This window comes from Amia ocellicauda, unplaced genomic scaffold, assembly GCF_036373705.1.
Source record: "Amia ocellicauda isolate fAmiCal2 unplaced genomic scaffold, fAmiCal2.hap1 HAP1_SCAFFOLD_73, whole genome shotgun sequence".
NCBI classification, from domain to species: Eukaryota; Metazoa; Chordata; class Actinopteri; order Amiiformes; family Amiidae; genus Amia; species Amia ocellicauda.
This window is the reverse complement of record NW_027103000.1, coordinates 157903-169926: the sequence shown is the minus strand read 5'-3', so window position 1 is coordinate 169926 and position 12024 is coordinate 157903. Positions and strand designations below refer to the sequence as shown.

General features: G+C 43.6%; 10 non-coding genes across 10 annotated transcripts; all 10 read left to right on the top strand.

Moving 5' to 3' along the window:
* The first annotated feature begins 238 nt into the window (after positions 1 to 238).
* On the top strand, positions 239 to 357 carry LOC136742309 (5S ribosomal RNA). Its single transcript, XR_010814903.1, has one exon. It is a non-coding gene; the product is annotated as a 5S ribosomal RNA (ribosomal RNA).
* A 1055-nt stretch (positions 358 to 1412) lies between these two features.
* LOC136741896 (5S ribosomal RNA) lies at positions 1413 to 1531 on the top strand. Its single transcript, XR_010814532.1, has one exon. It is a non-coding gene; the product is annotated as a 5S ribosomal RNA (ribosomal RNA).
* Positions 1532 to 2597: 1066 nt separating this feature from the next.
* Positions 2598 to 2716, top strand: LOC136742139 (5S ribosomal RNA). The gene has a single exon (XR_010814766.1). It is a non-coding gene; the product is annotated as a 5S ribosomal RNA (ribosomal RNA).
* Positions 2717 to 3771: 1055 nt separating this feature from the next.
* Positions 3772 to 3890, top strand: LOC136742064 (5S ribosomal RNA). The gene has a single exon (XR_010814695.1). It is a non-coding gene; the product is annotated as a 5S ribosomal RNA (ribosomal RNA).
* Positions 3891 to 4945: 1055 nt separating this feature from the next.
* LOC136742250 (5S ribosomal RNA) lies at positions 4946 to 5064 on the top strand. Its single transcript, XR_010814871.1, has one exon. It is a non-coding gene; the product is annotated as a 5S ribosomal RNA (ribosomal RNA).
* Positions 5065 to 6130: 1066 nt separating this feature from the next.
* On the top strand, positions 6131 to 6249 carry LOC136741893 (5S ribosomal RNA). The gene has a single exon (XR_010814530.1). It is a non-coding gene; the product is annotated as a 5S ribosomal RNA (ribosomal RNA).
* Positions 6250 to 7315: 1066 nt separating this feature from the next.
* On the top strand, positions 7316 to 7434 carry LOC136742218 (5S ribosomal RNA). The gene has a single exon (XR_010814842.1). It is a non-coding gene; the product is annotated as a 5S ribosomal RNA (ribosomal RNA).
* Positions 7435 to 8500: 1066 nt separating this feature from the next.
* LOC136742075 (5S ribosomal RNA) lies at positions 8501 to 8619 on the top strand. The gene has a single exon (XR_010814705.1). It is a non-coding gene; the product is annotated as a 5S ribosomal RNA (ribosomal RNA).
* Positions 8620 to 9675: 1056 nt separating this feature from the next.
* LOC136742066 (5S ribosomal RNA) lies at positions 9676 to 9794 on the top strand. Its single transcript, XR_010814697.1, has one exon. It is a non-coding gene; the product is annotated as a 5S ribosomal RNA (ribosomal RNA).
* Positions 9795 to 10860: 1066 nt separating this feature from the next.
* On the top strand, positions 10861 to 10979 carry LOC136741892 (5S ribosomal RNA). Its single transcript, XR_010814529.1, has one exon. It is a non-coding gene; the product is annotated as a 5S ribosomal RNA (ribosomal RNA).
* The last annotated feature ends 1045 nt before the right edge of the window (positions 10980 to 12024 follow it).

Below are 12024 nucleotides of genomic sequence, written 5' to 3'. Positions count from 1 at the left end.
CTCAATTACAGCTGTATTATCAAGACAATGTGTTCGTTTTGTAAAATATAGTTCCGGTCTGGTGTGGCACCCCAGCTAACGCACAACGTTGCCACAACGTTTCGTGTTAGCAGGGACTGTCTGCAGCGTGCTGGTGTGTCCCGGACTTTAGAGTAGAGAGACAGTTCAACTGCAAGTATGAGCGGCAGAAACGGATATTGCCTTCCCTTTAAGTAGAGGGTCAAGGACAGCCTCCCTGGCTTACGGCCATACTAGCCTGAATACGCCCGATCTCGTCCGATCTCGGAAGCTAAGCAGGCTCGGGCCTGGTTAGTACTTGGATGGGAGACCGCCTGGGAATACCAGGTGCTGTAAGCTTTTTCATCTTTTACACACCAGAGGGCGACAAATCACGAGTTTTAACTTTGGATACACGCAATTTCATCATTATTTCAGATTTGACTTCCCCAAATACACAGGCATACAATAGATCTTGTTCTCCAACGTAAACGGTCCCTAGAAACTAGGGTACATTCGTAAATAAATTCAGCATCATGGCTAGAAGTGACTAAATGTTGCCTAATCTATCTCATCGAGAAATGACACAATTACAGCAACACAAAAAGGAACTCCACCGGACAAAGTTCAGTGCTCACAAGGAGCCTCATTCAACACACACGGTTCCATTCCCATTCATGCAAAGCACGAAAGTGTAAAACTTGGGAACATACTTGAGAGCAAAGATCACATTCAATCTCATTCAAGGCACGGATGTGAATGCAACGGGATGAAATAACTGAAATGATGCCTGCCCTCGAACTGTGATGATGGACTACCCGACTCGCCAATAATATTGGCTTCTGGTGTATTGAAATACAGGAGCTGCTGGATGTGTGTGTTTTCTTACCCCCTCACCATAGTTTGTCAAATGTTTAAACAACTGAACTTATATTCAAGGTTTGTTTCTCTTCATATGTTTTACTGGTTTACATTTGTCTCAGCAACCTGTTGAATGATTCTTCTGCTTTCAAAACAAAATGACAACAGGATGAATGCACACACTTGAAAATACAATACATGCAATGTTATGCATCATAGTGATGCAACCTCCTTTCAGTTTCATACTGCATGTCAATTGAAATCCTTACTGAAATGCACACCTTCTCAAGATTGCGCTTGACTGGCGTGTCAGGCACTCAATTACAGCTGTTTTATCAAGACAATGTGTTCGTTTTGTAATATATAGTTCCGGTCTGGTGTGGCACCCCAGCTAACGCACAACGTTGCCACAACGTTTCGTGTTAGCAGGGACTGTCTGCGGCGCGCTGGTGTGTCCCGGACTTTAGAGTAGAGAGACAGTTCAACTGCAAGTATGAGCGGCAGAAACGGATATTGCCTTCCCTTTAAGTAGAGCGTCAGGGATAGCCTCCCTGGCTTACGGCCATACTAGCCTGAATACGCCCGATCTCGTCCGATCTCGGAAGCTAAGCAGGCTCGGGCCTGGTCAGTACTTGGATGGGAGACCGCCTGGGAATACCAGGTGCTGTAAGCTTTTGCATCTTTTACACACCAGAGGGCGACAAATCACGAGTTTTAACTTTGGATACACGCAATTTCATCATTATTTCAGATTTGACTTCCCCAAATACACAGGCATACAATAGATCTTGTTCTCCAACGTAAACGGTCCCTAGTAACTAGGGTACATTCGTAAATAAATTGAGCATCATGGCTAGAAGTGACTAAATGTTGCCTAATCTATCTCATCGAGAAATGACACAATTACAGCAACACAAAAAGGAACTCCACCGGACAAAGTTCAGTGCTCACAAGGAGCCTCATTCAACACAAACGGTTCCATTCCCATTCATGCAAAGCACGAAAGTGTAAAACTTGGGAACATACTTGAGAGCAAAGATCACATTCAATCTCATTCAAGGCACGGATGTGAATGCAACGGGATGAAATTACTGAAATGATGCCTGCCCTCGAACTGTGATGATGGACTACCCGACTCGCCAATAATATTGGGTTCTGGTGTATTGAAATACAGGAGCTGCTGGATTTGTATGTTTTCTTACCCCCTCACCATACTTTCTCAAATGTTTAAACAACTGAACTTATATTCAAGGTTTGTTTCTCTTCATATGTTTTACTGGTTTACATTTGTCTCAGCAACCTGTTGAATGATTCTTCTGCTTTCAAAACAAAATGACAACAGGATGAATGCACACACTTGAAAATACAATACATGCAATGTTATGCATCATAGTGATGCAACCTCCTTTCAGTTTCATACTGCTTGTCAATTGAAATCCTTACTGAAATGCACACCTTCTCAAGATTGCGCTTGACTGGCGTGTCAGGCACTAAATTACAGCTGTTTTATCAAGACAATGTGTTCGTTTTGTAATATATAGTTCCGGTCTGGTGTGGCACCCCAGCTAACGCACAACGTTGCCACAATGTTGCCACAACGTGGCATGTTAGCAGGGACTGTCTGCGGCGCACTGGTGTGTCCCGGGCTTTAGAGTAGAGAGACAGTTCAACTGTAAGTATGAACGGCAGAAACGGATATTGCCTTCCCTTTAAGTAGAGCGTCAGGGACAGCCTCCCTGGCTTACGGACATACTAGCCTGAATACGCCCGATCTCGTCCGATCTCGGAAGCTAAGCAGGCTCGGGCCTGGTCAGTACTTGGATGGGAGACCGCCTGGGAATACCAGGTGCTGTAAGCTTTTGCATCTTTTACACGCCAGAGGGCGACAAATCACGAGTTTTAACTTTGGATACACGCAATTTCATCATTATTTCAGATTTGACTTCCCCAAATACACAGGCATACAATAGATCTTGTTCTCCAACGTAAACGGTCCCTAGTAACTAGGGTACATTCGTAAATAAATTGAGCATCATGGCTAGAAGTGACTAAATGTTGCCTAATCTTTCTCATCGAGAAATGACACAATTACAGCAACACAAAAAGGAACTCCACCGGACAAAGTTCAGTGCTCACAAGGAGCCTCATTCAACACACACGGTTCCATTCCCATTCATGCAAAGCACGAAAGTGTAAAACTTGGGAACATACTTGAGAGCAAAGATCACATTCAATCTCATTCAAGGCACGGATGTGAATGCAACGGGATGAAATTACTGAAATGATGCCTGCCCTCGAACTGTGATGATGGACTACCCGACTCGCCAATAATATTGGGTTCTGGTGTATTGAAATACAGGAGCTGCTGGATTTGTGTGTTTTCTTAACCCCTCACCATAGTTTGTCAAATGTTTAAACAACTGAACTTATATTCAAGGTTTGTTTCTCTTCATATGTTTTACTGGTTTACATTTGTCTCAGCAACCTGTTGAATGATTCTTCTGCTTTCAAAACAAAATGACAACAGGATGAATGCACACACTTGAAAATACAATACATGCAATGTTATGCATCATAGTGATGCAACCTCCTTTCAGTTTCATACTGCATGTCAATTGAAATCCTTACTGAAATGCACACCTTCTCAAGATTGCGCTTGACTGGCGTGTCAGGCACACAATTACAGCTGTATTATCAAGACAATGTGTTCGTTTTGTAAAATATAGTTCCGGTCTGGTGTGGCACCCCAGCTAACGCACAACGTTGCCACAACGTGGCATGTTAGCAGGGACTGTCTGCGGTGCGCTGGTGTGTCCCGGGCTTTAGAGTAGAGAGACAGTTCAACTGTAAGTATGAACGGCAGAAACGGATATTGCCTTCCCTTTAAGTAGAGCGTCAGGGACAGCCTCCCTGGCTTACGGCCATACTAGCCTGAATACGCCCGATCTCATCAGATCTCGGAAGCCAAGCGGGCTCGGGCCTGGTCAGTACTTGGATGGGAGACCGCCTGGGAATACCAGGTGCTGTAAGCTTTTGCATCTTTTACACACCAGAGGGCGACAAATCACGAGTTTTAACTTTGGATACACGCAATTTCATCATTATTTCAGATTTGACTTCCCCAAATACACAGGCATACAATAGATCTTGTTCTCCAACGTAAACGGTCCCTAGTAACTAGGGTACATTCGTAAATAAATTGAGCATCATGGCTAGAAGTGACTAAATGTTGCCTAATCTTTCTCATCAAGAAATGACACAATTACAGCAACACAAAAAGGAACTCCACCGGACAAAGTTCAGTGCTCACAAGGAGCCTCATTCAACACACACGGTTCCATTCCCATTCATGCAAAGCACGAAAGTGTAAAACTTGGGAACGTACTTGAGAGCAAAGATCACATTCAATCTCATTCAAGGCACGGATGTGAATGCAACGGGATGAAATTACTGAAATGATGCCTGCCCTCGAACTGTGATGATGGACTACCCGACTCGCCAATAATATTGGGTTCTGGTGTATTGAAATACAGGAGCTGCTGGATTTGTGTGTTTTCTTACCCCCTCACCATAGTTTGTCAAATGTTTAAACAACTGAACTTATATTCAAGGTTTGTTTCTCTTCATATGTTTTACTGGTTTACATTAGTCTCAGCAACCTGTTGAATGATTCATCTGCTTTCAAAACAAAATGACAACAGGATGAATGCACACACTTGAAAATACACTACATGCAATGTTATGCATCATAGTGATGCAACCTCCTTTCAGTTTCATACTGCATGTCAATTGAAATCCTTACTGAAATGCACACCTTCTCAAGATTGCGCTTGACTGGCGTGACAGGCACTCAATTACAGCTGTTTTATCAAGACAATGTGTTCGTTTTGTAAAATATAGTTCCGGTCTGGTGTGGCACCCCAGCTAACGCACAACGTTGCCACAACGTGGCGTGTTAGCAGGGACAGTCTGCGGCGCGCTGGTGTGTCCCGGGCTTTAGAGTAGAGAGACAGTTCAACTGTAAGTATGAACGGCAGAAACGGATATTGCCTTCCCTTTAAGTAGAGCGTCAGGAACAGCCTCCCTGGCTTATGGCCATTCTAGCCTGAATACGCCCGATCTCGTCCGATCTCGGAAGCCAAGCAGGCTCGGGCCTGGTCAGCACTTGGATGGGAGACCGCCTGGGAATACCAGGTGCTGTAAGCTTTTGCACCTTTTACACACCAGAGGGCGACAAATCACGAGTTTTAACTTTGGATACACACAATTTCATCATTATTTCAGATTTGACTTCCCCAAATACACAGGCATACAATAGATCTTGTTCTCCAACGTAAACGGTCCCTAGTAACTAGGGTACATTCGTAACTAAATTGAGCATCATGGCTAGAAGTGACTAAATGTTGCCTAATCTTTCTCATCAAGAAATGACACAATTACAGCAACACAAAAAGGAACTCCACCGGACAAAGTTCAGTGCTCACAAGGAGCCTCATTCAACACACACGGTTCCATTCCCATTCATGCAAAGCAAGAAAGTGTAAAACTTGGGAACATACTTGAGAGCAAAGATCACATTCAATCTCATTCAAGGCACGGATGTGAATGCAACGGGATGAAATTACTGAAATGATGCCTGCCATCGAACTGTGATGATGGACTACCCGACTCGCCAATCATGTTGGGTTCTGGTGTATTGAAATACAGGAGCTGCTGGATTTGTATGTTTTCTTACCCCCTCACCATAGTTTGTCAAATGTTTAAACAACTGAACTTATATTCAAGGTTTGTTTCTCTTCATATGTTTTACTGGTTTACATTTGTCTCAGCAACCTGTTGAATGATTCTTCTGCTTTCAAAACAAAATGACAACAGGATGAATGCACACACTTGAAAATACAATACATGCAATGTTATGCATCATAGTGATGCAACCTCCTTTCAGTTTCATACTGCATGTCAATTGAAATCCTTACTGAAATGCACACCTTGTCAAGATTGCGCTTGACTCGCGTGTCAGGCACTCAATTACAGCTGTTTTATCAAGACAATGTGTTCGTTTTGTAATATATAGTTCCGGTCTGGTGTGGCACCCCAGCTAACGCACAACGTTGCCACAATGTTGCCACAACGTGGCGTGTTAGCAGGGACTGTCTGCGGCGCGCTGGTGTGTCCCGGGCTTTAGAGTAGAGAGACAGTTCAACTGTAAGTATGAACGGCAGAAACGGATATTGCCTTCCCTTTAAGTAGAGCGTCAGGGAGAGCCTCCCTGGCTTACGGCCATACTAGCCTGAATACGCCCGATCTCGTCCGATCTCGGAAGCTAAGCAGGCTCGGGCCTGGTCAGTACTTGGATGGGAGACCGCCTGGGAATACCAGGTGCTGTAAGCTTTTGCATCTTTTACACACCAGAGGGCGACAAATCACGAGTTTTAACTTTGGATACACGCAATTTCATCATTATTTCAGATTTGACTTCCCCAAATACACAGGCATACAATAGATCTTGTTCTCCAACGTAAACGGTCCCTAGTAACTAGGGTACATTCGTAAATAAATTGAGCATCATGGCTAGAAGTGACTAAATGTTGCCTAATCTTTCTCATCGAGAAATGACACAATTACAGCAACACAAAAAGGAACTCCACCGGACAAAGTTCAGTGCTCACAAGGAGCCTCATTCAACACACACGGTTCCATTCCCATTCATGCAAAGCACGAAAGTGTAAAACTTGGGAACATACTTGAGAGCAAAGATCACATTCAATCTCATTCAAGGCACGGATGTGAATGCAACGGGATGAAATTACTGAAATGATGCCTGCCCTCGAACTGTGATGATGGACTACCCGACTCGCCAATAATATTGGGTTCTGGTGTATTGAAATACAGGAGCTGCTGGATTTGTGTGTTTTCTTACCCCCTCACCATAGTTTGTCAAATGTTTAAACAACTGAACTTATATTCAAGGTTTGTTTCTCTTCATATGTTTTACTGGTTTACATTTGTCTCAGCAACCTGTTGAATGATTCTTCTGCTTTCAAAACAAAATGACAACAGGATGAATGCAAACACTTGAAAATACAATACATGCAATGTTATGCATCATAGTGATGCAACCTCCTTTCAGTTTCATACTGCATGTCAATTGAAATCCTTACTGAAATGCACACCTTCTCAAGATTGCGCTTGACTGGCGTGTCAGGCACTCAATTACAGCTGTTTTATCAAGACAATGTGTTCGTTTTGTAATATATAGTTCCGGTCTGGTGTGGCACCCCAGCTAACGCACAACTTTGCCACAATGTTGCCACAACGTGGCGTGTTAGCAGGGACTGTCTGCGGCGCGCTGGTGTGTCCCGGGCTTTAGAGTAGAGAGACAGTTCAACTGTAAGTATGAACGGCAGAAACGGATATTGCCTTCCCTTTAAGTAGAGCGTCAGGGACAGCCTCCCTGGCTTACGGCCATACTAGCCTGAATACGCCCAATCTCGTCCGATCTCGGAAGCTAAGCAGGCTCGGGCCTGGTCAGTATTTGGATGGGAGACCGCCTGGGAATACCAGGTGCTGTAAGCTTTTGCATCTTTTACACACCAAAGGGCGACAAATCACAAGTTTTAACTTTGGATACACGCAATTTCATCATTATTTCAGATTTGACTTCCCCAAATACACAGGCATACAATAGATCTTGTTCTCCAACGTAAACGGTCCCTAGTAACTAGTGTACATTTGTAAATAAATTGAGCATCATGGCTAGAAGTGACTAAATGTTGCCTAATCTTTCTCATCGAGAAATGACACAATTACAGCAACACAAAAAGGAACTCCACCGGACAAAGTTCAGTGCTCACAAGGAGCCTCATTCAACACACACGGTTCCATTCCCATTCATGCAAAGCACGAAAGTGTAAAACTTGGGAACATACTTGAGAGCAAAGATCACATTGAATCTCATTCAAGGCACGGATGTGAATGCAACGGGATGAAATTACTGAAATGATGCCTGCCCTCGAACTGTGATGATGGACTACCCGACTCGCCAATAATATTGGCTTCTGGTGTATTGAAATACAGGAGCTGCTGGATTTGTGTGTTTTCTTACCCCCTCACCATAGTTTGTCAAATGTTTAAACAACTGAACTTATATTCAAGGTTTGTTTCTCTTCATATGTTTTACTGGTTTACATTTGTCTCAGCAACCTGTTGAATGATTCTTCTGCTTTCAAAACAAAATGACAACAGGATGAATGCACACACTTGAAAATACAATACATGCAATGTTATGCATCATAGTGATGCAACCTCCTATCAGTTTCATACTGCATGTCAATTGAAATCCTTACTGAAATGCACACCTTCTCAAGATTGCGCTTGACTGGCATGTCAGGCACTCAATTACAGCTGTTTTATCAAGACAATGTGTTCGTTTTGTAATATATAGTTCCGGTCTGGTGTGGCACCCCAGCTAACGCACAACGTTGCCACAATGTTGCCACAACGTTTCGTGTTAGCAGGGACTGTCTGCGGCGCGCTGGTGTGTCCCGGGCTTTAGAGTAGAGAGACAGTTCAACTGTAAGTATGAACGGCAGAAACGGATATTGCCTTCCCTTTAAGTAGAGCGTCAGGGACAGCCTCCCTGGCTTACGGCCATACTAGCCTGAATACGCCCGATCTCGTCCGATCTCGGAAGCTAAGCAGGCTCGGGCCTGGTCAGTACTTGGATGGGAGACTGCCTGGGAATACCAGGTGCTGTAAGCTTTTGCATCTTTTACACACCAGAGGGCGACAAATCACGAGTTTTAACTTTGGATACACGCAATTTCATCATTATTTCAGATTTGACTTCCCCAAATACACAGGCATACAATAGATCTTGTTCTCCAACGTAAACGGTCCCTAGTAACTAGGGTACATTCGTAAATAAATTGAGCATCATGGCTAGAAGTGACTAAATGTTGCCTAATCTTTCTCATCGAGAAATGACACAATTACAGCAACACAAAAAGGAACTCCACCGGACAAAGTTCAGTGCTCACAAGGAGCCTCATTCAACACACACGGTTCCATTCCCATTCATGCAAAGCACGAAAGTGTAAAACTTGGGAACATACTTGAGAGCAAAGATCACATTCAATCTCATTCAAGGCACGGATGTGAATGCAACGGGATGAAATTACTGAAATGATGCCTGCCCTCGAACTGTGATGATGGACTACCCGACTCGCCAATAATATTGGGTTCTGGTGTATTGAAATACAGGAGCTGCTGGATTTGTGTGTTTTCTTACCCCCTCACCATAGTTTGTCAAATGTTTAAACAACTGAACTTATATTCAAGGTTTGTTTCTCTTCATATGTTTTACTGGTTTACATTTGTCTCAGCAACCTGTTGAATGATTCTTCTGCTTTCAAAACAAAATGACAACAGGATGAATGCACACACTTGAAAATACAAAACATGCAATGTTATGCATCATAGTGATGCAACCTCCTTTCAGTTTCATACTGCATGTCAATTGAAATCCTTACTGAAATGCACACCTTCTCAAGATTGCGCTTGACTGGCGTGTCAGGCACTCAATTACAGCTGTTTTATCAAGACAAATGTGTTCGTTTTGTAAAATATAGTTCCGGTCTGGTGTGGCACCCCAGCTAACGCACAACGTTGCCACAACGTGGCATATTAGCAGGGACTGTCTGCGGCGCGCTGGTGTGTCCCGGGCTTTAGAGTAGAGAGACAGTTCAACTGTAAGTATGAACGGCAGAAACGGATATTGCCTTCCCTTTAAGTAGAGCGTCAGGGACAGCCTCCCTGGCTTACGGCCGTACTAGCCTGAATACGCCCGATCTCGTCCGATCTCGGAAGCTAAGCAGGCTCGGGCCTGGTCAGTACTTGGATGGGAGACCGCCTGGGAATACCAGGTGCTGTAAGCTTTTGCATCTTTTACACACCAAAGGGCGACAAATCACGAGTTTTAACTTTGGATACACGCAATTTCATCATTATTTCAGATTTGACTTCCCCAAATACACAGGCATACAATAGATCTTGTTCTCCAACGTAAACGGTCCCTAGTAACTAGGGTACATTCGTAAATAAATTGAGCATCATGGCTAGAAGTGACTAAATGTTGCCTAATCTTTCTCATCAAGAAATGACACAATTACAGCAACACAAAAAGGAACTCCACCGGACAAAGTTCAGTGCTCACAAGGAGCCTCATTCAACACACACGGTTCCATTCCCATTCATGCAAAGCACGAAAGTGTAAAACTTGGGAACATACTTGAGAGCAAAGATCACATTCAATCTCATTCAAGGCACGGATGTGAATGCAACGGGATGAAATTACTGAAATGATGCCTGCCCTCGAACTGTGATGATGGACTACCCGACTCGCCAATAATATTGGGTTCTGGTGTATTGAAATACAGGAGCTGCTGGATTTGTGTGTTTTCTTACCGCCTCACCATAGTTTGTCAAATGTTTAAACAACTGAACTTATATTCAAGGTTTGTTTCTCTTCATATGTTTTACTGGTTTACATTTGTCTCAGCAACCTGTTGAATGATTCATCTGCTTTCAAAACAAAATGACAACAGGATGAATGCACACACTTGAAAATACACTACATGCAATGTTATGCATCATAGTGATGCAACCTCCTTTCAGTTTCATACTGCATGTCAATTGAAATCCTTACTGAAATGCACACCTTCTCAAGATTGCGCTTGACTGGCGTGTCAGGCACTCAATTACAGCTGTTTTATCAAGACAATGTGTTCGTTTTGTAATATATAGTTCCGGTCTGGTGTGGCACCCCAGCTAACGCACAACGTTGCCACAATGTTGCCACAACGTGGCGTGTTAGCAGGGACTGTCTGCGGCGCGCTGGTGTGTCCCGGGCTTTAGAGTAGAGAGACAGTTCAACTGTAAGTATGAACGGCAGAAACGGATATTGCCTTCCCTTTAAGTAGAGCGTCAGGGACAGCCTCCCTGGCTTACGGCCATACTAGCCTGAATACGCCCGATCTCGTCCGATCTCGGAAGCTAAGCAGGCTCGGGCCTGGTCAGTACTTGGATGGGAGACCGCCTGGGAATACCAGGTGCTGTAAGCTTTTGCATCTTTTACACACCAGAGGGCGACAAATCACGAGTTTTAACTTTGGATACACGCAATTTCATCATTATTTCAGATTTGACTTCCCCAAATACACAGGCATACAATAGATCTTGTTCTCCAACGTAAACGGTCCCTAGTAACTAGGGTACATTCGTAAATAAATTGAGCATCATGGCTAGAAGTGACTAAATGTTGCCTAATCTTTCTCATCGAGAAATGACACAATTACAGCAACACAAAAAGGAACTCCACCGGACAAAGTTCAGTGCTCACAAGGAGCCTCATTCAACACACACGGTTCCATTCCCATTCATGCAAAGCACGAAAGTGTAAAACTTGGGAACATACTTGAGAGCAAAGATCACATTCAATCTCATTCAAGGCACGGATGTGAATGCAACGGGATGAAATTACTGAAATGATGCCTGCCCTCGAACTGTGATGATGGACTACCCGACTCGCCAATAATATTGGGTTCTGGTGTATTGAAATACAGGAGCTGCTGGATTTGTGTGTTTTCTTACCCCCTCACCATAGTTTGTCAAATGTTTAAACAACTGAACTTATATTCAAGGTTTGTTTCTCTTCATATGTTTTACTGGTTTACATTTGTCTCAGCAACCTGTTGAATGATTCTTCTGCTTTCAAAACAAAATGACAACAGGATGAATGCAAACACTTGAAAATACAATACATGCAATGTTATGCATCATAGTGATGCAACCTCCTTTCAGTTTCATACTGCATGTCAATTGAAATCCTTACTGAAATGCACACCTTCTCAAGATTGCGCTTGACTGGCGTGTCAGGCACTCAATTACAGCTGTTTTATCAAGACAATGTGTTCGTTTTGTAATATATAGTTCCGGTCTGGTGTGGCACCCCAGCTAACGCACAACGTTGCCACAATGTTGCCACAACGTGGCGTGTTAGCAGGGACTGTCTGCGGCGCGCTGGTGTGTCCCGGGCTTTAGAGTAGAGAGACAGTTCAACTGTAAGTATGAACGGCAGAAACGGATATTGCCTTCCCTTTAAGTAGA